The 23,563-nt window shown below is 38.1% G+C and overlaps 1 protein-coding gene across 1 annotated transcript in view; it reads right to left on the bottom strand.

Moving 5' to 3' along the window:
* Positions 1-3,620, bottom strand: part of LOC142349955 (uncharacterized) — a 48,282-nt gene extending 44,662 nt beyond the window's left edge. Inside the window, exon 1 of the mRNA XM_075401823.1 lies at positions 3,553-3,620. The gene's annotated coding sequence lies outside the window, so the exon portion shown is untranslated. The remainder of the gene's footprint in view (positions 1-3,552) is intronic.
* Between the last annotated feature and the right edge of the window lie 19,943 nt (positions 3,621-23,563).

Raw genomic sequence — 23,563 nt, 5'->3', positions numbered from 1 at the left:
GTGGTGCCAAAAATTTGCACATAATAGTTTCGGGGTGCACAAACGGAAAAGATCCGATAAATTATAGAACAATAGTCGGGATGTACAGTAAATACTCTCTAATGACTATCTTCAGAACACAGTTCGAAAAAAACACAAGGAAAATTATAGGTTAACGTCCACAAATTCAGACTCGAATAGAAGGAGCTTAAATGTGTGTGAACTAATGTGCTTAAAATGTTGGACATTTCTACAATCCCACGAGAAAAGAATTTAACTGTAGAAAAACTGCGAATAAATTGCCGCAGTAGGCTGGAACAATTCTTTTCTAACCGGCAATAAGGCTTTTTTCATTTAGAACACTTTAGAAAAAAGGAAAAATTTTAAAAGTAACTCTCTGTTTTGTTTTAATGCAAAATCAGGGAACATATTAAACTTGACATAACTCAACGGTAATGCCAGAATAAGGTAATTTTTTTTAGTTTTTTCAAATATAAAAGTCAAAATATTTTCCAAATAATTGTTCCGACCCCTCTTGAGGGGGGGGGGGGGAGGAACTATATACTCAACTGGGTTTTTTTTTTTTTGTTCAGTCAATTTTGGCCGATCGATATATTCATCGTAGAGAAATGAGACTGGTATCATTAGAAAGCTTGTCCAGCGTAGAATGTGGAATTAAAAAGATTTTTTTGATTTTCGTTTTTGACAGGGAGATATCGGGGTTTAAACTTTCGAGAAAATAGAGTGAATTCCGTTGATTTCATTCACCTTTTTTCGGCATTTTTGATTAAAATTTCGCCAATTTTGATAAAATTTAATAAAATTTTTCAAGAAAATGTTGTTGATTTTATGTTTAAAGACAAAATACATTGTCGGCTATTTTCATTGAATTTTTTGTCACAAATTCCGGCTAAAAATTTCACAAAATTCAGACTTTTTCATCAAAAACAGCACGAAATAAGTTTCTTTAGTCCCTTCTGATTAAATTTGCAGGAAGAGCACATCCAAACACCACAAACACAATCTTTGTAGAATTAAAAGGGGGCTATTTCCACTTTAACTTCCGTTGAGGGTGCTCTGTAAATAAAACTTTGCCGTTTTTTGCTAACTTTATTCGTTGATTATCAAAAACGCAGCATTTACTTATGATTTTTAACAAACAAAATATCTATATCAATGACATCCCAACAATTAAACACTCTTGATGCACAATCAACATTAGCTGATTCTGTACCAATCTTGGACCGTTACTATCCAAAAATAATTCGGATTGTCATCAGTCGGTTTTTTATTTAAAAAAATTCGATCATTTTATACTAATTAAATAGCAGAACATTTCAAATCAAAGCTCACTAGTGATTGGTCTTATTGGCTTCCTAAATAGCTTGCAATTAGTTTATCTAGTTGATTGCTTAAAAGCTTATGGTCGTTTTGACTTTTTAAAATATTTGATTTTTAAATATAAAATAGCTTATTAAACTTTGCCTCCATTTTTCTCTTATTTTGGTCAACTTGTAGCTTATGGTCAGCAATCAAAGAGTGCTTTTTCTTTCTGCTGAAATAAAATTTAGTCTTTATTCCGGTTTTACGCCTTAAGGTATTGTGTTCTGGCTTTAATACTACTAGATTTAACAATTTTTTTATTTTCTTAGGGCATTTGGCCATTTTTCAAGTTTTCAAATTTTGTCAAATTATCACGTTTTTGTTTATCCATATATCACATTTTTCTTGTTCAAAATAACTCAAAATTGATACTATTTAAATTCTTAAAGATATAGATTGTGGTTCTTTACCGCTTCGACAATACTTTCTCGAAGAATTTAATTGAAATTTTTAAATTTGTCTTTAACTGTCGTTTTACTTTGTTTTTTAGTCGTATTTAATTTCCTGTACAATGACCGATTTGATTGGCTTTTCCTGAAAGAGTAGATGAGCCGATGTTCTGATATTAGAAGATAGATAATGGCTTTCATGACTTTGAAAACAATTGTTTTCCAAAATGAAAAAGAAAATTATTTCAACTTCGCAATTTTGTTCTTTTATTGTCTGTTTGTTACCTGGTCTCGTTAATTAAAGGTCAAAGATGACATTATTTTTGTCAGGGGAAGGTGTCAAAGCGATTGTTGTCACAAAATCTAATGTTTCTAAAGAATTCGTTATGATTTTACTGGCTTCGACACGGGTTTTTCACAAAAAAAAGTAAATTATTAATTGGTTTTTGTCATATTTGGCGTTCTTTTTGTAGACTTAAGACAAATTCTGGATAATTGCAGATCTCAAGGGCTTCCTTTGGAACAATGGATGAACCTATTCAAAGTTTTCATTTTGTAATTTATGGCTTTCATGTTTTTGGAAATAAATTTTTTTTGAAAAAAAAAAACAAGTATTACATAAGTTTGCATTCTTTTTTTCCTTTTTGTCTAATTGTTGCTTATTTTAATTAATGAGCGGCCACATAATACATTATCGGTGTTTGACGAAGGTGCAATCGAACATACTTTGGGGGCAAAAGTATGGCTTTATGGCTTCCAAAGCATTTTCTGACAAGTTTTAATTGATTTTTATTTTGTTGTCTATTTGCTGTTTTTTTTTGTAATTGCATAAAAAATTGAATACCAAGAGTACTTAATTCCCTTCTATAGAAGTATTGGTAACTCTAAACCTATGGGAAATTTTAGTTGATTCCTGATGGTTTTCATTACTTTGAAATTAGTTGTTTTTTTCTAAAAATTCAGCGAATTTTCTAACTTTAAAGTTTCTGTTCTTTATTGTCAAATTGTTACCAAGCTTTATTATTAACTGGTGAATAACCATTTTTTTCTGGTGAATTACAATTTATTTCGTTTATTTTCAGTGTTATCTGACGCTGTTTTGACTTTTTTATTAAGTTTTATTTTTTAAAACGGACATAAATTTTTTGATGTAATTAATGTTTGTTGTTGTTGTTTGATTTTGCCGTTCGTGTTCGCTCGCTTTCTTAATATCGGCATATCTCATCAATCTAATGCATCACTTTTTACTTCACTGACTTATTTGCTTTGGAGGCTATCTTTTCGTTCATACACCAATTTTTTTTTTGAAAAATACTTGAACTTTTTGTGTTTTTCTATCTGTTCCTCATTTGGTAGACAATTATGCCAAAATTGTGGATGAGCGGGGTCGGAACCTTATGTGCGATCGCACATTACCGAGCCGCCTTGTTTGCATTAGAATTAAAATTACCAGCAGCAAAGAAAGTGGGTGAAAATTAGTTTTCGCAGGAAAGACTTAAAATTACAAAAGGAAATGTTTGGCTGGATTTATTAAATATTTTGACGTCAAATTAATCAGGCGCACGATAGGAATAGAGAGCGTGGGGGGAAAATTGATACGCAATACGATATTACCAATAGTAATTCATTTTGCACGAGATGAAACAAAGATACCAGGCAGCCATTTTCAGTTCATTTATGTCACGCAGGGAGTTTTTAAATCTGTTCAGACGTTTATACGCGGGCTTTAATTTATCTATTCACCAAAAAGAGTAGAAAAAAAACGTGACAAAAGAGCTATATAACTCAAAAGAAAAAGTACCTTTATACTCAGCCGCGTGAACAAAATTAGGGTGTGAATTAGCGGGTATTAATAAGTGGGCTCGTAAAGGTTTCGGAGCGTTTTGAAAGGAGAAAGAAAGGGTGGTTAGAATAGAGGGAAATATTTCGGTGCGGGGGGGGGGGGAGGAGTGGGGAAAATTATCGAGGAAGGTCTCTGGGTGGGGAGGGGAAAGGAATGGGTTTCGTATCCTTTCGCTATATTGCCCCACCTCTCTGGTTAAAATAAAAGATAAAACAGGATATAAGTGACGGACGAAGAGTAGGAAAATGATAAAATTTTAGCAAGATATATTCTAAAAGCAGAAAAAAGATAACTTGAGTTTTTCAGTTTCAGTTTCTACAATAAATAGCAGATAAAGATACATATCTACTATAGGGTTATGTATTGTATGTAAAATGTGCTGTAGGAGATTAAAGCCGGCCGTGTTGTCTAGACCAAAATTGGGAAAATTCTACTTTCCCTGTCTCAAATCCGCTGCTCAACAACTCCATAATTCATTTTAATCCATTCAATTTCATTAGGAAGTATTTGTTCCTACCTGGATTTTCAAGTCAAAGCCAGATAAAATGAGCCTTTGTTATGCGAACATGTAATCTAATCAGACGGCAAAATGGTCGATTAAAATATAAATAGTTTTTTCTCCCGTTTTTCAGATCTAATGCAAATCAAAGTTTTCCACTCTAGGCAATAAATGAACTCTCGAAAACAAGATAAAGTTACTAGTAGTAAGTATTCAATACCCCAATTTACCAGAAGATAATTTTTTCAGATACAGTTATCAGAGAAGTGATAACGAATCCTATGTTAGAGAACAGAATTTGTCGCAATATTCGGATATTTTTAGAACTTGACTTTTTTCTTCATAAGGCACTTCTTAATTTCACAATACACAACAATAATGATGTTGATAATATTAAATTCTTTCTGATTTCGTGAGGGGAACCGTAATAGGCAAGCGTCAGTCTGTCATTAACGGCCCGGTTAATATTGCGCAATCTTCTCCGACTGTTCTTTGTCAGCTTCATTGCTCTTTTTAGGCCGCTGTGTGCTAAACAAATTTAACAACCCGAGTCGGAATCGGATGTTAATCTTGCAAGAATCTTGCAAGATCTTGCAAGATTAACATCGGCTTGCAAGATTCTTGCAAGATTAACATCCGTCTTGCAAGATTCTTGCAAGATTAACATCCAAAACTTGCTAGATTCTTGCAAGATTAACATCCAAACACCATTCAAAAAAAGCCAAAGAAAACGTCTAAAAAATTTAAGAAACGTTAAAAAAAGCGACAAATAATAGCCGTTGAGACTCCAAAAAACCGCAATAGAGCCTAGAAACCTATCTTATAAAGCCTAGATACCTATCCTATGCAAGAAAAAAAAAGGCTCAAAAATTTTGAATATACAAAGAAAAATAAAAGAGCATCACAAGAAGAGCAATAAAAAGGCATCAGAGTTATCAATCTATAGCATCAGAAAAGCTGTTCTTCTTCTTCTTCCGTTTTTTTTTTCATTTTTTTTCAAACATTTTCATTCTTCTCTCTCTGTTGACTGGTTTCGTTTCCTGATCGTTTTCGGTGTCGTTTACGGGTGTCCTCTCATCGTCCTCGGCTGTCGTCAGATCCTGAAGAAAAAAAACTGAACACAACAGAACAGCAGCAAAAAAACCATGCACAAAAGTGCATGGTCACCCCCCACACCGAGCCAAAGCACACCAGGGCAAAAGCAAAGCCCAAAAAACAAAAACCTAATGCCTGTGCCGAAAAACTAAGGGGGCAGGGGGAACAAAACGGGGCAAAAAACCGGCACAGGCAAAAAGAGCGCTCCCACCCATAACCTAAGCACCCAAAGCCAAGAGCGAAGCCAAGCAAAGCAACACCTAGGGGCTGCGCCAAAAGTCTAGTGGGGGGATAGCGCAAAAAGCGCTCATAAACCTAGTCCTAAGAAGGCGCAGGCAAACACGTGGGCAAAGCAAAAGCCAAAACAAAACACATAAGAAAAAAAAGGCGCAAAAAAGGCGCCAAAACAGACCAACCTCACCGGGTTGAAGAAGCCAGGAGACCCTCCAGCCAGCCCCGCCACAGAGCCGCTCCAGATCCAGGTGTCCTCTCCTCGTCCTCGGCTGTCGTCAGATCCTGAAAAAAAAAGAAAACTGAACACAACAGAACAGCAACAAAAAAAACCATGCACAAAAGTGCATGGTCACCACCCACACCGAGCTAAAGCACACCAGGGCAAAAACAAAGCCCAAAAAAACCAAAACCTGATGCCTGTGCCAAACACCTAAGGGGGCAGGGGGAACAAAACGGGGCAAAAAACCGGCACAGGCAAAAAGAGCCCTCCCACCCATAACCTAAGCACCCAAAGCCAAGAGCAAACCCAAGCAAAGCAACACCTAGGGCCTGCGCCAAAAGCCTAGTGGGGGGATAGCGCAAAAAGCGCTCAAAGACCTAGTCCTAAAAAGGCGCAGGCAAACGCGTGGGCAAAGCAAAAGCCCAAACAAAACACCTAAGAAAAAGAAGGCGCAAAAAAGGCGCCAAAACAGACCAACCTCACCGGGTTGAAGAAGCCAGGAGACCCTCCAGCCAGCCCCGCCACTGAGCCGCTCCAGATCCAGGTGTCCTATCCTCGTCCTCGCCTGTCGTCAGATCCTGAAGAAAAAAGAAAACTGAACACAACAGAACAGCAGCAAAAAAAACCATGCACAAAAGTGCATAGTCACCACCCACACCAAGCCAAAGCACACCAGGTCAAAAGCAAAGCCCAAAAAAACCAAAACCTAACGCCTGTGCCGAACACGTAAGGTGGCAGGGGGAACAAAACGGGGCAAAAAACCGGCACAGGCAAAAAGAGCCCTCCCACCCATAACCTAAGCAGCCAAAGCCAAGAACAAAGCCAAGCAAAGCAACACCTAGGGCCTGCGCCAAAAGCATAGTGGGGGGATAGCGCAAAAAGCGCTCAAAGACCTAGTCCTAAAAAGGCGCAGGCAAACACGTGGGCAAAGCAAAAGCCCAAACAAAACACCTAAGAAAAAAAGGCGCAAAAAAGGCGCCAAAACTGGCCAACCTCACCGGGTTGAAGAAGCCAGGAGACCCTCCAGCCAGCCCCGCCACTGAGCCGCTCCAGATCCAGGTGTCCTCTCCTCGTCCTCGGCTGTCGTCAGAACCTGAAGAAAAAAGAAAACTGAACACAACAGAACAGCAGCAAAAAAAAAACCATGCACAAAAGTGCATGGTCACCCCTCACACCGAGCCAAAGCACACCAGGTCAAAAGCAAAGCCCAAAAAAAACCAAAACCTAATGCCTGTGCCGAACACCTAAGGTGGCAGGGGTAACAAAACGGGGCAAAAAACCGGCACAGGCAAAAAGAGCCCTCCCACCCATAACCTAACCAGCCAAAGCCAAGAGCAAAGCCAAGCAAAGCAACACCTAGGGCCTGCGCCAAAAGCCTAGTGGGGGGATAACGCAAAAAGCGCTCAAAGACCTAGTCCTAAAAAGGCGCAGGCAAACACGTGGGCGAAGCAAAAGCCCAAACAAAACACCTAAGAAAAATAGGCGCAAAAAAGGCGCCAAAACAGACCAACCTCACCGGGTTGAAGAAGCCAGGAGACCCTCCAGCCAGCCCCGCCACAGAGCCGCTCCAGATCCAGGTGTCCTCTCCTCGTCCTCGGCTGTCGTCAGATCCTGAAGAAAAAAGAAAACTGAACACAACAGAACAGCAGCAAAAAAAAACCATGCACAAAAGTGCATGGTCACCCCCCACACCGAGCTAAAGCACACCAGGGCAAAAACAAAGCCCAAAAAAAACCAAAACCTAATGCCTGTGCCAAACACCTAAGGGGGCAGGGGGAACAAAACGAGGCAAAAAACCGGCACAGGCAAAAAGAGCCCTCCCACCCATAACCTAACCAGCCAAAGCCAAGAGCAAAGCCAAGCAAAGCAACACCTAGGGCCTGCGCCAAAAGCCTAGTGGGGGGATAACGCAAAAAGCGCTCAAAGACCTAGTCCTAAAAAGGCGCAGGCAAACACGTGGGCGAAGCAAAAGCCCAAACAAAACACCTAAGAAAAATAGGCGCAAAAAAGGCGCCAAAACAGACCAACCTCACCGGCTTGAAGAAGCCAGGAGACCCTCCAGCCAGCCCCGCCACAGAGCCGCTCCAGATCCAGGTGTCCTCTCCTCGTCCTCGGCTGTCGTCAGATCCTGAAGAAAAAAGAAAACTGAACACAACAGAACAGCAGCAAAAAAAAACCATGCACAAAAGTGCATGGTCACCCCCCACACCGAGCTAAAGCACACCAGGGCAAAAACAAAGCCCAAAAAAAACCAAAACCTAATGCCTGTGCCAAACACCTAAGGGGGCAGGGGGAACAAAACGAGGCAAAAAACCGGCACAGGCAAAAAGAGCCCTCCCACCCATAACCTAAGCACCCAAAGCCAAGAGCAAAGCCAAGCAAAGCAACACCTAGGGCCTGCGCCAAAATCCTAGAGGGGGGATAGCGCAAAAAGCGCTCAAAGACCTAGTCCTAAGACGGCGCAGGCAAACACGTGGGCAAAGCAAAAGCCCCAACAAAACACCTAAGAAAAAAAGGCGCAAAAAAGGCGCCAAAACAGACCAACCTCACCGAGTTGAAGAAGCCAGGAGACCCTCCAGCCAGCCCCGTCACTGAGCCCCTCCAGATCCAGCTGTCCTCTCCTCGTCCTCGCCTGTCGTCAGATCCTGAAGGAAAAAGAAAACTGAACACAACAGAACAGCAGCAAAAAAAAACCATGCACAAAAGTGCATGGTCACCCCCAACACCGAGCCAAAGCACACCAGGGCAAAAGCAAAGCCCAAAAAACCAAAATCTAATGCCTGTGCCGAACACCTTAGGGGGCAGGGGGAACAAAACAGGGCAAGAAACCGGCACAGGCAAAAAGAGCCCTCCCACCCATAACCTAAGCACCCAAAGCCAAGAGCAAAGCCAAGCAAAGCAACAACTAGGGCCTGCGCCAAAAACCTAGTGGAGGGCTAGCGCAAAAAGCGCTCAAAGACCTAGACCTAAGACGGCGCAGGCAAAAACGTGGGCAAAGCAAAAGCCCAAACAAAACACCTAAGAAAAAAAGGCGCAAAAAAGGCGCCAAAACAGACCAACCTCACCGGGTTGAAGAAGCCAGGAGACCCTCCAGCGAGCCCCGCCACTGAGCCACTCCAGATCCAGGTGTCCTCTCCTCGTCCTCGGCTGTCGTCAGATCCTGAAAAGAAAAGAAAACTGAACACAACAACAGAACAGAAGCAAAAAAACCATGCACAAAAGTGCATGGTCAACCCCCCACACCGAGCCAAAGCACACCAGGGCAAAAGCAAAGCCCAAAAAAACCAAAACCTAATGCTGTGCCGAAGACCTAAGGGGGCAGGGGGAACAAAAGGGGGCAAAAAACCTGCACAGGCAAAAGAGCCCTCCCACCCATAACCTATGCACCCAAAGCCAAGAGCAAAGCCAAGCAAAGCAACACCTAGCGCCTGCGCCAAAAACCTAGTGGGGGGCTAGTGCAAAAAGCGCTCAAAGACCTAGACCTAAGAAGGCGCAGGCAAAAACGTGGGCGAAGCAAAAGCCCAAACAAAACACCTAAGAAAAAAAGGCGCAAAAAAGGCGCCAAAACAGACCAAACTCACTGGGTTCAAGAAGCCAGGAGACCCTCCAGCCAGCCCCGCCTCTGAGCCGTTCCAGATCCAGGTGTCCTCTCCTCGTCCTCGGCTGTCGTCGGATCCTGAAAAGAAAAGAAAACTTAACACAACAACAGAACAGAAGCAAAAAAACCATGCACAAAAGTGCATGGTCACCCCCCACACCGAGCCAAAGCTCACCAGGGCAAAAGCAAAGCCCAAAAAAACAAAACCTAACGCCTGTGCCGAACACCTAAGGGGGCAGGGGGAACAAAAGGGGGCAAAAAAACCGGCACCGGCAGAAAGAGCCCTCCCACCCATAACCTAAGCACCCAAAGCCAAGAGCAAAGCCAAGCAAAGCAACACCTAGGGGCTGCGCCAAAAACCTAGTGGAGGGGGATAGCGCAAAAAGCGCTCAAAGACCTAGTCCTAAGAAGGCGCAGGCAAACACTTGGGCAACGCAAAAGCCCAAACAAGACACCTAAGAAAGAAGGCGCAAAAAAGGCGCCAAAACAGACCAAACTCACTGGGTTGAAGAAGCCAGGAGACCCTCCAGCCAGCCCCGCCACTGAGCCGCTCCAGATCCAGGTGTCCTCTCCTCGTCCTCGGCTGTCGTCTGATCCTGAAAAGAAAAGAAAACTGAACACAACAACAGAACAGAAGCAAAAAAAACCATGCACGAAAGTGCATGGTTATCCCCCACACCGAGCCAAAGCACACCAGGGCAAAAGCAAAGCCCAAAAAAACAAAACCTAACGCCTGTGCCGAACACCTAAGGGGGCAGGGGGAACAAAAGGAGGCAAAAAAACCGGCACAGGCAGAAAGAGCCCTCCCACCCATAACCTAAGCGCCCAAAGCCAAGAGCAAAGCCAAGCAAAGCAACCCCTAGGGCCTGCGCCAAAAGCCTAGTGGAGGAGATAGCGCAAAAAGCGCTCAAAGACCAAGTCCTAAGAAGGCGCAAGCAAACAGGTGGGCAAAGCAAAAGCCCAAACAAAACACCTAAGAAAAAAAAGGCGCAAAAAAGGCACCAAAAACAGACCCACCTCACTGGATTGAAGAAGCCAGGAGACCCTCCAGCAAGCCCCACCACTGAGCCGCTCCAGATCCAGGTGTCCTCTCCTCGTCCTCGGCTGTCGTAAGATCCTGAAAAGAAAAGAAAACTGAACACAACAACAGAACAGAAGCAAAAAAACCATGCACAAAAGTGCATGGTCACCCCCCACACCAAGCCAAAGCACACCAGGGCAAAAGCAAAGCCCAAAAAAACAAAACCTAATGCCTGTGCCGAACACCTAAGGGGCAGGGGGAACAAAAGGGGGCAAAAAAAACGGCACAGGCAGAATAAGCCCTCCCACCCATAACCTCAGCACCCAAAGCCAAGAGCAAAGCAACACCTAGGGCCTGCGCCAAAAACCTAGTGGAGAGGGATAGCGCAAAAAGCGCTCAAAGACCTAGTCCTAAGAATGCGCAGGCAAATACGTGGGCAAAGCAAAAGCCCAAACAAAACACCTAAGAAAAAAGGCGCAAAAAAGGCGCCAAAACAGACCAACCTCACTTGGTTGAAGAAACCAGGAGACCCTCCAGCCGGCCCCGCCACTGAGCCGCTCCAGATCCAGGTGTCCTCTCCTCGTCCTCGGCTGTCGTCGGATCCTGAAAAGAAAAGAAAACTGAACACAACCAGAAAACAGAAGCAAAAAACCATGCACAAAAGTGCATGGTCACCCCCCACACCAAGCCAAAGCACACCAGGGCAAAAACAAAGCCCAAAAAAACAAAACCTAATGCCTGTGCCGAACACCTAAGGGGGCAGGGGGAACACAAGGGGGCAAAAAAAACCGGCACAGGCAGAAAGATCCCTCGCACCCATAACCTAAACACCCAAAGCCAAGAGCAAAGCCAAGCAAAACAACACCTAGGGCCTGCGCCAAAAACCTAGTGGGGGGATAGCGCAAAAGCGCTCAAAGACCTAGTCCTAAGAAGGCGCAGGCAAACACGTGGGCAAAGCAAAAGCCCAAACAAAACACCTAAGAAAAAAGGCGCAAAAAAGGCGCCAAAACAGAACAACTTGACCGGGTTGAAGAAGCCAGGAGACCCTCCAGTCATCCATGTCACTCGACCAAGATCGGGTGTCGTCAGATCCTGGAAAAAACAACCAGCAGCACAAAGAAACTTCAAACAAACCTTATTTTGTTTGACTGAAGCTGTTCTATACGTCCCTAACAGATCGCATAGAGCTTTTTTCAAGCTGTTTTTTCTCACTAGTTTTTTTGCTGTTTTTGTCGTTTGTTTTTTTTGTTTTTGTAGTTTTTGAATTTTTTTTCGTTTTGAAGTATTTTTTATTTTTCATAATCTATTAGGGTATTTCAGATAATTGAAGCACCATTAACATAACAAGCAAGCAGATGGAAGTTTTTATTTTTTTGGTGTTTTTGTTGTTTTCAATTTTTTGTTTCATAGTTTTCAATTTGTTTTTTCGTTTCGAAGTATTTTTAAAACTTTATTAGGTTATTTCAGATAATTGAAGCAGCATTAACATAAGAAGCAAGCAAATGGAATTATTAGTTTTTTTTGGTGTTTTTGTCGTTTTCAATTTTTTCGTTTTTGTAGTTTTCATTTTTTTTTTGGTTTGAAGTATTTTTCAAATTCTATTAGGGTATTTCAGATAATTGAAGCAGCATTGACATTATAAGCAAGCAGATGGAAGTTCTTAGTTTTTTTGTTTTTGTCGTTTTAATTATTTTTTTTCGTAGTTTTAAATTTATTTTTTCGTTTCGAAGTATTTTTCAAACTTAAATAGGTTATTTCAGATAATTGAAGCAGCATTAACACAATAAGCAAGCAGATAGAAGTTATTAGTGTTTTTTGTTATTGTCGTTTTAATTATTTTCTTAAAATATTTTTCAAAAATGTTATAGGAATTCAAACAGTTGAAGCGAAAGTTTAACGTAACAAGCAAGCAGATGAAAGGTCTTTATTTTTTTAATGTTTTTGTCGTTTTAATTTTTTTTTCGTTTTTGTAGTTTTCAAATTTTTTTTGTTTTGAGGAATTTTTAAATTCTATGTGGTTATTTCAGATAATTGAAGCAGCATTAACATAGCAAGCAAGCAAATGGAAGTTCTTAGTTTTTTTTTGGTGTTTTTGTCGTTTTCAATTTTTTCGTTTTTGTAGTTTTCATTTTTTTTGTATTGAAGTATTTTTCAAATTCTATTAGAGTATTTCAGATAATTGAAGCAGCATTGACATAATAAGCAAGCAGATGGAAGTTCTTAGTTTTTTTGTTTTTGTCGTTTTAATTATTTTTTTTCCTAGTTTTCAATTTATTATTTCGTTTCGAAGTATTTTTCAAATTTTATTAGGTTATTTCAGATAATTGAAGCAGCATTAACACAATAAGCAAGCAGATAGAAGTTCTTAGTTTTTTTTTGTTTTTGTCGTTTTAATTATTTTCTTGAAATATTTATCAAAATTGTTATAGGAATTCAGACAGTTGAAGCGAAAGTTTAACGTAACAAGCAAGCAGATGAAAGGTCTTTATTTTTTTTAGTGTTTTTGTCGTTTTAATTTTTTTTTCGTTTTTGTAGTTTTCAATTTTTTTGTTATGAGGTATTTTTCAAATTCTATGAGGTTATTTCAGATAATTGAAGCAGCATTAACATAGCAAGCAAGCAAATGGAAGTTCTTAGTTTTTTTGTTGTTTTTGTCGTTTTCTATTTTTTTTTCGGTTTTGTAGTTTTCAATTTTTTTTTCGTTTTAAAGTATTTTTCAAATTCTATTAGGATATTTCAGATAATTGAAGCAGCATTAACATAATAAGCAAGCAGATGGAAGTTTTTATTTTTTTTGGTGTTTTTGTTGTTTTCAATTTTTCGTTTCGTAGTTTTCAATTTATTTTTTCGTTTCGAAGTATTTTTAAAATTTTTTTTGGTTATTTCAGATAATTGAAGCAGCATTAACACGATAAGCAAGCAGATAGAAGTTCTTAGTTTTTTTTGTTTTTGTCGTTTTAATTATTTTCTTGAAATATTTTTCAAAATTGTTATAGGAATTCAGACAGTTGAAGCGAAAGTTTAACGTAACAAGCAAGCAGATGAAAGGTCTTTATTTTTTTTAGTGTATTTGTCGTTTTAATTTTTTTTTTCGTTTTTGTAGTTTTCAATTTTTTTTTGTTTTGAGGTATTTTTCAAATTCTATGAGGTTATTTCAGATAATTGAAGCAGCATTAACATAGCAAGCAAGCAAATGGAAGTTCTTAGTTTTTTTGTTGTTTTTGTCGTTTTCTATTTTTTTTCGGATTTGTAGTTTTCAATTTTTTTTCGTTTTAAAGTATTTTTCAAATTCTATTAGGATATTTCAGATAATTGACGCAGCATTAACACAATAAGCAAGCAGATAGAATTTCTTAGTTTTTTTTGTTTTTGTCGTTTTAATTATTTTCGTGAAATATTTTTCAAAATTGTTATAGGAATTCAGACAGTTGAAGCGAAAGTTTAACGTAACAAGCAAGCAGATGAAAGGTCTTTGTTTTTTTAGTGTTTTTGTCGTTTTAATTTTTTTTTCGTTTTTGTAGTTTTCAATTTTTTTTGTTTTGAGGTATTTTTCAAATTCTATGAGGTTATTTCAGATAATTGAAGCAGCATTAACATAGCAAGCAAGCAAATGGAAGTTCTTAGTTTTTTTGTTGTTTTTGTCGTTTTCTATTTTTTTTCGGTTCTGTAGTTTTCAATTTTTTTTCGTTTTAAAGTATTTTTCAAATTCTATTAGGATATTTCAGATAATTGAAGCAGCATTAACATAATAAGCAAGCAGATGGAAGTTTTTATTTTTTTTGGTGTTTTTGTTGTTTTCAATTTTTCGTTTCGTAGTTTTCAATTTATTTTTTCGTTTCGAAGTATTCTTAAAATTTTATTAGGTTATTTCAGATAATTGAAGCAGCATTAACACGATAAGCAAGCAGATAGAAGTTCTTAGTTTTATTTTGTTTTTGTCGTTTTAATTATTTTCTTGAAATATTTTTCAAAATTGTTATAGGAATTCAGACAGTTGAAGCGAAAGTTTAACGTAACAAGCAAGCAGATGAAAGGTCTTTATTTTTTTTAGTGTATTTGTCGTTTTAATTTTTTTTTCGTTTTTGTAGTTTTCAATTTTTTTTTGTTTTGAGGTATTTTTCAAATTCTATGAGGTTATTTCAGATAATTGAAGCAGCATTCACATAGCAAGCAAGCAAATGGAAGTTCTTAGTTTTTTTGTTGTTTTTGTCATTTTCTATTTTTTTTTCGGATTTGTAGTTTTCAATTTTTTTTCGTTTTAAAGTATTTTTCAAATTCTATTAGGATATTTCAGATAATTGACGCAGCATTAACATAATAAGCAAGCAGATGGAAGTTTTTATTTTATTTGGTGTTTTTGTTGTTTTCAATTTTTCGTTTCGTAGTGTTCAATTTATTTTTTCGTTTCGAAGTATTTTTAAAATTTTATTAGGTTATTTCAGATAATTGAAGCAGCATTAAAATAAGAAGCAAGCAAATGGAATTCTTAGTTTTTTTTGGTGTTTTTGTCGTTTTCAATTTTTTCGTTTTTGTAGTTTTCAATTTTTTTTTGTTTTGAAGTATTTTTCAAATTCTATTAGGGTATTTCAGATAATTGAAGCAGCATTGACATAATAAGCAAGCAGATGGAAGTTCTTAGTGTTTTTTGTTTTTGTCGTTTTAATTATTTTTTTCGTAGTTTTCAATGTATTTTTTCGTTTCGAAGTATTTTTCAAATTTTATTAGGTTATTTCAGATAATTGAAGCAGCATTAACACAATAAGCAAGCAGATAGAAGTTCTTAGTTTTTTTTGTTTTTGTCGTTTTAATTATTTTCTTGAAATATTTATCAAAATTGTTATAGGAATTCAGACAGTTGAAGCGAAAGTTTAACGTAACAAGCAAGCAGATGAAAGGTCTTTATTTTTTTTTAGTGTTTTTGTCGTTTTAATTTTTTTTTTCGTTTTTGTAGATTTCATTTTTTTTGTTTTGAGGTATTTTTCAAATTCTATGACGTTATTTCAGATAAATGAAGCAGCATTAACATAGCAAGCAAGCAAATGGAAGTGCTTAGTTTTTTTGTTGTTTTTGTCGTTTTCTATTTTTTTCCGGTTTTGTAGTTTTCAATTTTTTTTCGTTTTAAAGTATTTTTCAAATTCTATTAGGATATTTCAGATAATTGAAGCAGCATTAACATAATAAGCAAGCAGATGGAAGTTCTTAGTTTTTTTTTTGGTTTTTGTCGTTTAAGTTGTTTTTTTGAAATATTTTTCAAAAATTGTTATAGGAATTCAAACAATTGAAGCAAAAGTTTAAAGTAACAAGCAAGCTGAAGAAAGGTATTAATTTTTTTTTGGTTTTTTTGTCATTTTCATTTTTTTTCGTTTTTGTTGTTTTCAACTTATTTTTTTCGTTTTAAGTATTTTTCAAATTTTATTAGGTCATTTCAGATATTTGAAGCAGCATTAACATACCAAGCAATAAGATAAAGTTTTTTTTGTTTGTTTGAAGTAATTTTAAATTTTTTTTAAAGATTTTTTCACCTTTCAGTTTTCTTTGCTTTTCTCAGAGACATTTTTTATCTGAACCATTTTTTTTCAATCTTTGATTATCTTTGCCAGTGACAGCAACCTAACCTAACTTATTCCGAAGGCTGGAATTTGAACCTGTCACGCACAATTCTTAGATAGAGTGATAGAACTTTTTTTTTGTCCATCGTCATTTAGATGTGCCAGGTCATATGGTCTGTTGGGTGTGAAAAAATGATTTTCATGAATATATCTCGGACCAACGTAGTCAACACCAAAGTAACCAGAGAGATATTGATTTGTCTCAGATACCAACTTGATATGCACATCAGGCCTTGGAAACAAGCCAATCACTTTAACATCAACATTTTTGGATTTGAGTTGTTGAGCAAAACCACCTAATCTAGCCGCAGTTTTGAGTGGGGTTTCGGCAACTATCCATGATTTTGTGGGATGGTTAGAGATATCATTGTTTCCTAGGTTGATAATGCAATGCGTAAACGTAGCGCAGTATACAAGATCCTCTGAATCCATGTGCACTGCACGCAAACCAGGTCTACAATGAAGAGTGATGGGGTATGGAGCCAGTAAGTTATCAGCGAACAGTTGATCCTCCAACCACACCAGATTGTTGTCGCCAATTATTACGATGGACCAACTAAAAAAAATCTAACTTAGTGATTATATCAATAATAAATTTCAGTACAAACCGGCCCTGTCAGCTCAGTCTGTTTTTTTTTTCAATTATTTCAGTTTTCAAACAATCACAAGAGCAGCCACAAAACAGCAAAGTTTTTCTGTCTAGTTATGTTCAAAGCCTTCTTTGATAACGCTCACGAGAGTCAAGGAGCCTTCGCAAAAAAAACCACAGTTTTATACTTTATATCATAAACCATGATCTTCGCCCAAGAATCAAGTCCAAACAGTTCAAAGAAGAACCCAAAGCTTTTTTGAATGCGTCACATCGACTTCATTCACATATTTGCTGTATCTCCCTACTGCAAAAATTCCCTCTGGGCCAGAGAAGTAAGTTCTAACAAAAAAGAAACGGCCGTCCGACAGCTGAAAGATAGTCACTTAAATTTTTTCCTAATCTGGTGTAAGAAAGTGAGCCAAAACACAGACCGCGGCCATTGATGTACCTCGAAAAAAAAGAAATCTACATTAAACTCTTGACAAATTTGAACTGTTTCAGTATCCACCAAAGTCAACCCTTTTAAGCATTTATAGGTGTCTGATTTTTCAATTTTCTCCACGGCTGCTTGGTGTTTAATAAACTGGTCGACTATGGCTTCAGGTTCTTCAACAGTGCCCTGTACAGCGCTTAAAAAATGATGATTAGCTGACTCACAGCAGAACGCCGAAAAAAAACCAAAGAGGTCCGTTTCGTTTTATTTGTTCACAAGGATGTCGCATGGTGTGAAAGTTGAAAGACTGTGAATCTTCTCCGTAAAGCTCTAGAAAATGATCAAAAAATTCTTCAATTAAAGATCCTGCAGATTCAATTTCGTCTGATTTGGGTTCTACCTCTGACAAAAGCCTGATCGCTAATGAAAGAAGGCGAAAACTTTTGTAGTATTTTCCTGGAACGCTTATTTTTCTATAGACAAGGGGTCCAACATGAAAGAAGAAAATTTTAAAATCAAATGCCTTCCAAAACTTAATATCAGACAACGAATTCAATCTATGTTGGATGTCAAAAGGTATCTTAACACTCTTCAATAACTTTTCAGCATCTCTTAGCATAACACCTTTGTTCAAGGAAACCATTAATTTAGTAAGAACTTTACCTGTACCGAGAAAAATTTGATGCATGGGATCAACAGGGCATTCCCATGGTAAACGTAAAACGCTGTTTAAGGGAGTAGAGGACTTGACACCGCACTTAGTTGTTTTCGTTTTTTCAGCAATGTAACCACAAGCTTGAAAGTCGGCGTTTTCACGAGCTTAAAACTCTTATTAACAGGAAACCGCATTCTATGATTTTGAGCGAAGCCTTTCATATATCAATGAGGACACGATGAGTAACCGTTGAATTGAATCATGCAAAGAACACAAGCTTTAGCAGGCATATCGGCTACAATTGACCTTATTCGAAACTTAAGCGCACCTAGATCATTCAAACTCATTTTTGCTTCATTCAAAGACTCCAACTCAAATAGAATGAGCGGTAGCATTTTAGAAAACGCAGGTTTACTTTTGCCATGCCAAAGACCTAAAAGCGACACATTTGCAAAAGAGCCTCTCAACTTAGGCGGTGAGTCAAAAATTTGCACCCACACCGGCCAGACAGAGATCTTAGAGGACTTAAATAGAGGGGCTCCATCAATGTTTAAAACAAGCTGTATCTCAGGAGCTGAGCAGAAGTTCCAACTATTGTTCCATGAATATTCTGTACTCCAGGAACTATTAATATAAGCCACATTTTTACTTAAAATTAATTCTAATTTGGTCTTTATATCGACAGAACAGAATTTTGCAGATTCAAAACGTTCGGTAGAATTTGTCGATAGAAAAGGAATCGCTAATTTAGAAAACACATTATTTAGTACTGGCAAACTTTTAGCAAACAGCTTCAGAAAATCATCTCGCGCAACTTTTGACAACCTATGCTTATCTGAAAGCAACTCAAACTCTTTCATGAAACTTTCTGTAGATGTTGGAATGCCGTCAAACAATGAAGTTCCTTCATCTTGAAACAAGTGAAGAAAAGTAGGCGGCGGGGATTCTATCGTTTCGTGAACTTCCTCTTCTTCAAACACATCAAGCCTCAATGGCGTTGAGCAGACAACATTGTCTAATTAAACATTTTCACTCAAATCGGAGTTTTGGGTGCTTATTATTGATGAATTGGTAAGTATTGCAGGAGAATTATTATCTTTATTCGGACTAGGGGTCAATTCTATTTCACCAAAAAAAGAATCGTAACGTAAGTATTCCTCAATTTCTTCGCTAACGATAGGTGTTGATTCAAAATTTGCGTACAGCATACGCCTAGGAGGGAGTTTTTCGATAAAAATTTTTCTTATTGGTTTTCCATGTAGGCTATCTTGCTTAAGGTTAACAGGTGTAGAACTATCGGCAGCATCTGCAATCTTTCTACGTTTTCTAAGTGGCTCTGGATCACTTGGGCAAGGATCTCCATTCATTTTTTTGAACGGACACAGGCAATCTACGTTAAACCGGCCGAAGAATCGTCGATTATAGAAAACAGAAAGTTCTTCTCCAATAGCTATATTTTTTAAAGCAACACAGTAAACAACTTTATATTTCTGGCGGTATTTAATATTTGGTCTGCAAGACGCGTTAACAAAGGAGATGGGTCCCAACATCAACCACTGAACATTCCTTAGCTTACTGTACAACACAGAAACATCATTGAAACCGGCAATAATCTCACTTTCAACAAGTTTGGCCAACACACCAATTATTCCATCAACAACCGCACCTTTCTCTATCTCCGATTTTGCGAATAAACCTATCTGATCAAAAGAACCACTGGGCAGATAACTTAATGGTTTGTAGTCAACAGACATCATGCTTTTCCCATACTCACCATCTAGAAACCCATGCACAAAATTTTTGTCCTCGTTTCCAAACAAGCATCCCTCTACGACTATCTTGTGTGATGACAAACCAGCTGAGTCAACCCATTTTGAAGTCAGTGAAGAATCAATTTTTGCCAGATCCTTCCATTTTAATGTTAAGTTTGATAAAGCCCGACCAGATGACTGATAGAAATCGACAGCTTTTTGAGACATATTTCTAAAAAATTTTTAAATTTAACCAAATTTTTCACGAGGGATTTGATAAAATTTGGACTTTTGTACTGTCTGTGTAGGAACGTTAAAAAAACATTAGGTTCAATAACAAAACCGTTACAATAAAAAAAGCGTTACTTTATTTTAATGCTATTTTCTCGTTCCACTCAGGAAAACGTTACAAAAAAACGTCTAAAACCGTTTGTATTGAACATTTGTGAAAGCAAGTCAAAAACAATTACTTCTAAGATCGCACCTAATTAAGAATGTTGTAGACATCTCAGAGATCCAATCTAAGGTTAGGATTGACAAAGCCCGCTGAAATGAATGATAGAAATTGACAGCCTTTTGAAACAATTCTAAACAGAAATTCTAAGTTAAAAAATTCTGTTGCTCGAAACAACTTTTTTCCAGAAGGGTCAGATAAACTTAAGACAAAAGATTAGGTTCACAGCAAAATCGTTACAAAATACAAAACATATATTAGGAGATGATTTGACGTTGCGTCCCTATCAGATCACAACAGAATACTTCATTTTAAGCCAATTTTTTCGTTCCACTCATGAATGCCAACAGAGTTCGCAGCATCTTTAACTCTTCGCAGAGCGTACAGGCTGTCTCCACAAAATCTTCTCACCGCCTCTAAAAAACTTCTATTTAAATTACCTTCACATTTTCACAGACGTGATAAATCACTTATTATACCTCTGAAAACCTTCTGCTCATCTTCAGAGGCTGGTAAGCGCCCTTCTCGTGTCGCTCGCTGAGCAAACCAACACGTTTTCTCCCTTTCCTCTCTTGTTAGCATTGATCTCGCAAGAAATCTTCCGAAGCCCGCATAGTCATCTCGAGATCCCCTGAACGCGAGCAAGTTTTTGCCGTTGTAAATCAAACCAGAGCTACACTCCCTTCGTTTTCAATCCATTTCTCTTGCATTCTAAAAAATTATTGCACAGTTTCTAGAATTACTAACTCACGAAAACGTTAAAAAACGTTGTCTACAATCGTTTAACTTAAACAAAATTGAAAGCAAGTCAAAAACTTTTTCTTCTAATTTGGGAAACCAGACTTACAATTTTTCTCAAACATCTTGAAATCTGAAACATTTGATTTCTCGCTTCAACTTGGACAACATTGTGCCTTCTAAGAGCTTCTTCAATCGACTTCAAGCAAAGAATTGTGGTCGCTGTAGGGCGCCAAGGATGTGAATTCGAGCTGGTAGTATTTTTAACTCTCGTGCTCTTCATTTCTATCACAAATAAAAACAAGTGAAAAATGGAAAAAATCTGACGTGCTGAAAACTTAACGTATTTATATATTTACATGCCCCTATATTTTAACTTCTGCTGATTTGTCTCTAAAAAAATGGAAAATTACCTTCTGTTTACAATTTCCCAATTTGCAACCGACCAAGTTTGACTCTGAAAATGCATTTCCATATTGACAAAAACGTTATAAAAACTATCAAATGAACAGAGCAATTTTGCCTAAGAGAAAGAAGAGGAGTGAAAAGCAAAGGAGTGTTACAAATTTAAAACAATTTTGGCAATTGAGACATTTACTCAATAGATCCTGATACACAAAATACATTAAAAAATGAGAGAAGCTTTGACGTTGCGCCCCTGTCAGATCACAACAAAATACGGTATATTCTCCTGTTCGGATTTCTTCTTCTTCTTCTTCTGGAGATCTACTCCCTGCTGGTTGACATATCTAAGGATATTGCGATACCGCGCTTCCGAAAAATCCTCTTTCATGATCATTCCCATCTCCTTTCGCAAAATATCTGCACGTTCGACGTCAGCAGCTTTTCGATCACCAGAGAGAGCTTTTGTCGGTTCGTCTTCGCTCCAGATTTCGTTGGCAATGATTATTGCCCTCTCTTGATACGTGTTGCCGCCCAGATTTTTCTCATTAAATAATAGAACTTCAGTTTCATCAGGTAATTCCTCGCCATTTTCGTCGTCGACGTCATCTCTATTTCGCAGGGCGTTCTCATGCAGCCTGTTAATTTCCTCCATTGCTTTTCTTGCAGAGCTCATGAACTGCCTTTTTACTTCCGCGCTCGCCTCAATCCTGGCCTCAATTCGCTCCCTGAGATGACGGAATGTTTCAGGTGAGAAATCCTTAAAAAAATCTCAATACTCAAAAAATAGCCTAACTGTTTTTAGTCTAACAATGCATTTACTGTTCTAGCAGAAAATTGATTTGGAGGAAGTGTAAGGCAGAACGTCCCTGACAGATCGTCTACCTACATTTAGAATATTCTTTACTATTAAATTTTAACATATTAACCTCAAGATTGTCATCTTTAATTTGAGTGTTCATCTCTGCTCCAACACCTTGCGGAACTTGACTTGAAGTACCCTGTCCAGTCCTGTTTTCCTTAGCTCGCACGAAATTTAGGTACTCATTAAATTCGTTTAGCTCCAATTGGGGTTCATCAGGAGAATCGGCCTGATCATCTTCCTCCGGTACAGTTTTCCGAACCTTACGGTTGTATTCCGGACTCGGTTTTTCGCACTCAGTTTCCGTTTCTGAATCACTGGCGTATTGCGATTGCACTTCTTGCGTGTTCGGCTCAAAATCTCTGCCTTTAATCTGACTCACATTAACGCCAGCTCTTCTCATTTTGCACATTTCCCTAAGTATTCGCGTACTCTCTTTCCTGGTGCCTTGCCATTTGAACTTTCCTTGTTCTTTCTTTTCCCTGCGTTGCCCACACTTAATTTCAACAATATCACCCTCGGACAAACTTAGTTTTTTGGAATTTCTCATTTTCTCAGGCCACCTCAGCGAATTCGCTTCGATTCGGATATACGTGTCATAGCAATCAAAGTAGAATATGTACACCCATTGATCCGGCACATCAATAGATTCCGTCGACACGTTCGCTGCTGCATTGGATTTCTCCTGCACTCTGGCGGATCGCTTAAGACTTTGCTTATCGGTTTGACTCATTACTGCAACAAAAATCATTCGCCAAAACAATTTCCAAAAATTTCATTAGCGGCGTTAGAAAGCAATTTATAAATAAAAAGTTTGCGCGTACCTGACAGATCGCACTTTTTTGTAAACAATTATGAAATGTTAGAACTTACTTAATGTACCAAACTTAAGTTAGGTAACACACTCACCGAAGAAATGATGGAGAAGTTTGATATCGTGAGAGTGCAAAGAATGAGGGTATGAAGAAGTTTCAAATTATCTGAAATCGAAGAAATTTGAGTAACTGAGCATGGAACAATCTTGTCAAAAAACAGAATGTGCGTACAATTCGAATTTGAATATTGAACACAGAAACGAGAGTTGAGTGATCGTTAGCCATTGCAGTTTTTAAAAAGTTTTCTTAGTAGCTCACTGATGATGCAAAATAAACGCCATTAACTAAATGATTTTGAACGCTCAAAAACTTTGTTTTGTCTCATCTTGAGGTGGCGATTGTATTTTTCCCGGTTGGAAAAAAAAACAAGCAAAAATTTAATTGAGGACAAGAACAAAATATATCAAACAAACATTAGTGAAATTTTACCTTAAACAGACCTTGAGATCAGTTAATAATATGATCAACAACTAGATCGAAAATAACATATTCAGCTATTTGATCGGGTTTTTTTTACTACGCTTATGTCCCTGTCAGACAACAAGCTCTTATTATTCTCAGTAAAAGTATTCCAAATCATCAGAGTCGCTTTCGTCGCTTTCTAGCCCTTTCTGCTTTGCAAATTCTCTGCACAAGTTGCTAAGAATGCGCACACTCATTGACCTGGGCCCCTGCCACTTCAGCTTTCCGGTTGCATACAACTCGCCTGATCCCCACACCTGATGTTAACTAAATCCCCTTCAGCTAAAGCAAGCTTCGCGGCATTGCTCATATTAAGAGGCCATCGTGCTGAATATGCATCTACGCGAGCAAACGCTTCATCAGACTCAAAGACGAAGATGAACACCCAGTCATCAGGAATTTCAACCGTTTCCAGAGAAACATTAGAGACCTCCCCTTCTTCTTGACTGGCGGTTTGCATCAGAAGATT

This window comes from Convolutriloba macropyga, chromosome 11, assembly GCF_964194025.1.
Source record: "Convolutriloba macropyga chromosome 11, txConMacr16.3, whole genome shotgun sequence".
NCBI classification, from domain to species: Eukaryota; Metazoa; Xenacoelomorpha; order Acoela; family Convolutidae; genus Convolutriloba; species Convolutriloba macropyga.
This window is presented reverse-complemented; position numbering and strand designations above follow the sequence as displayed.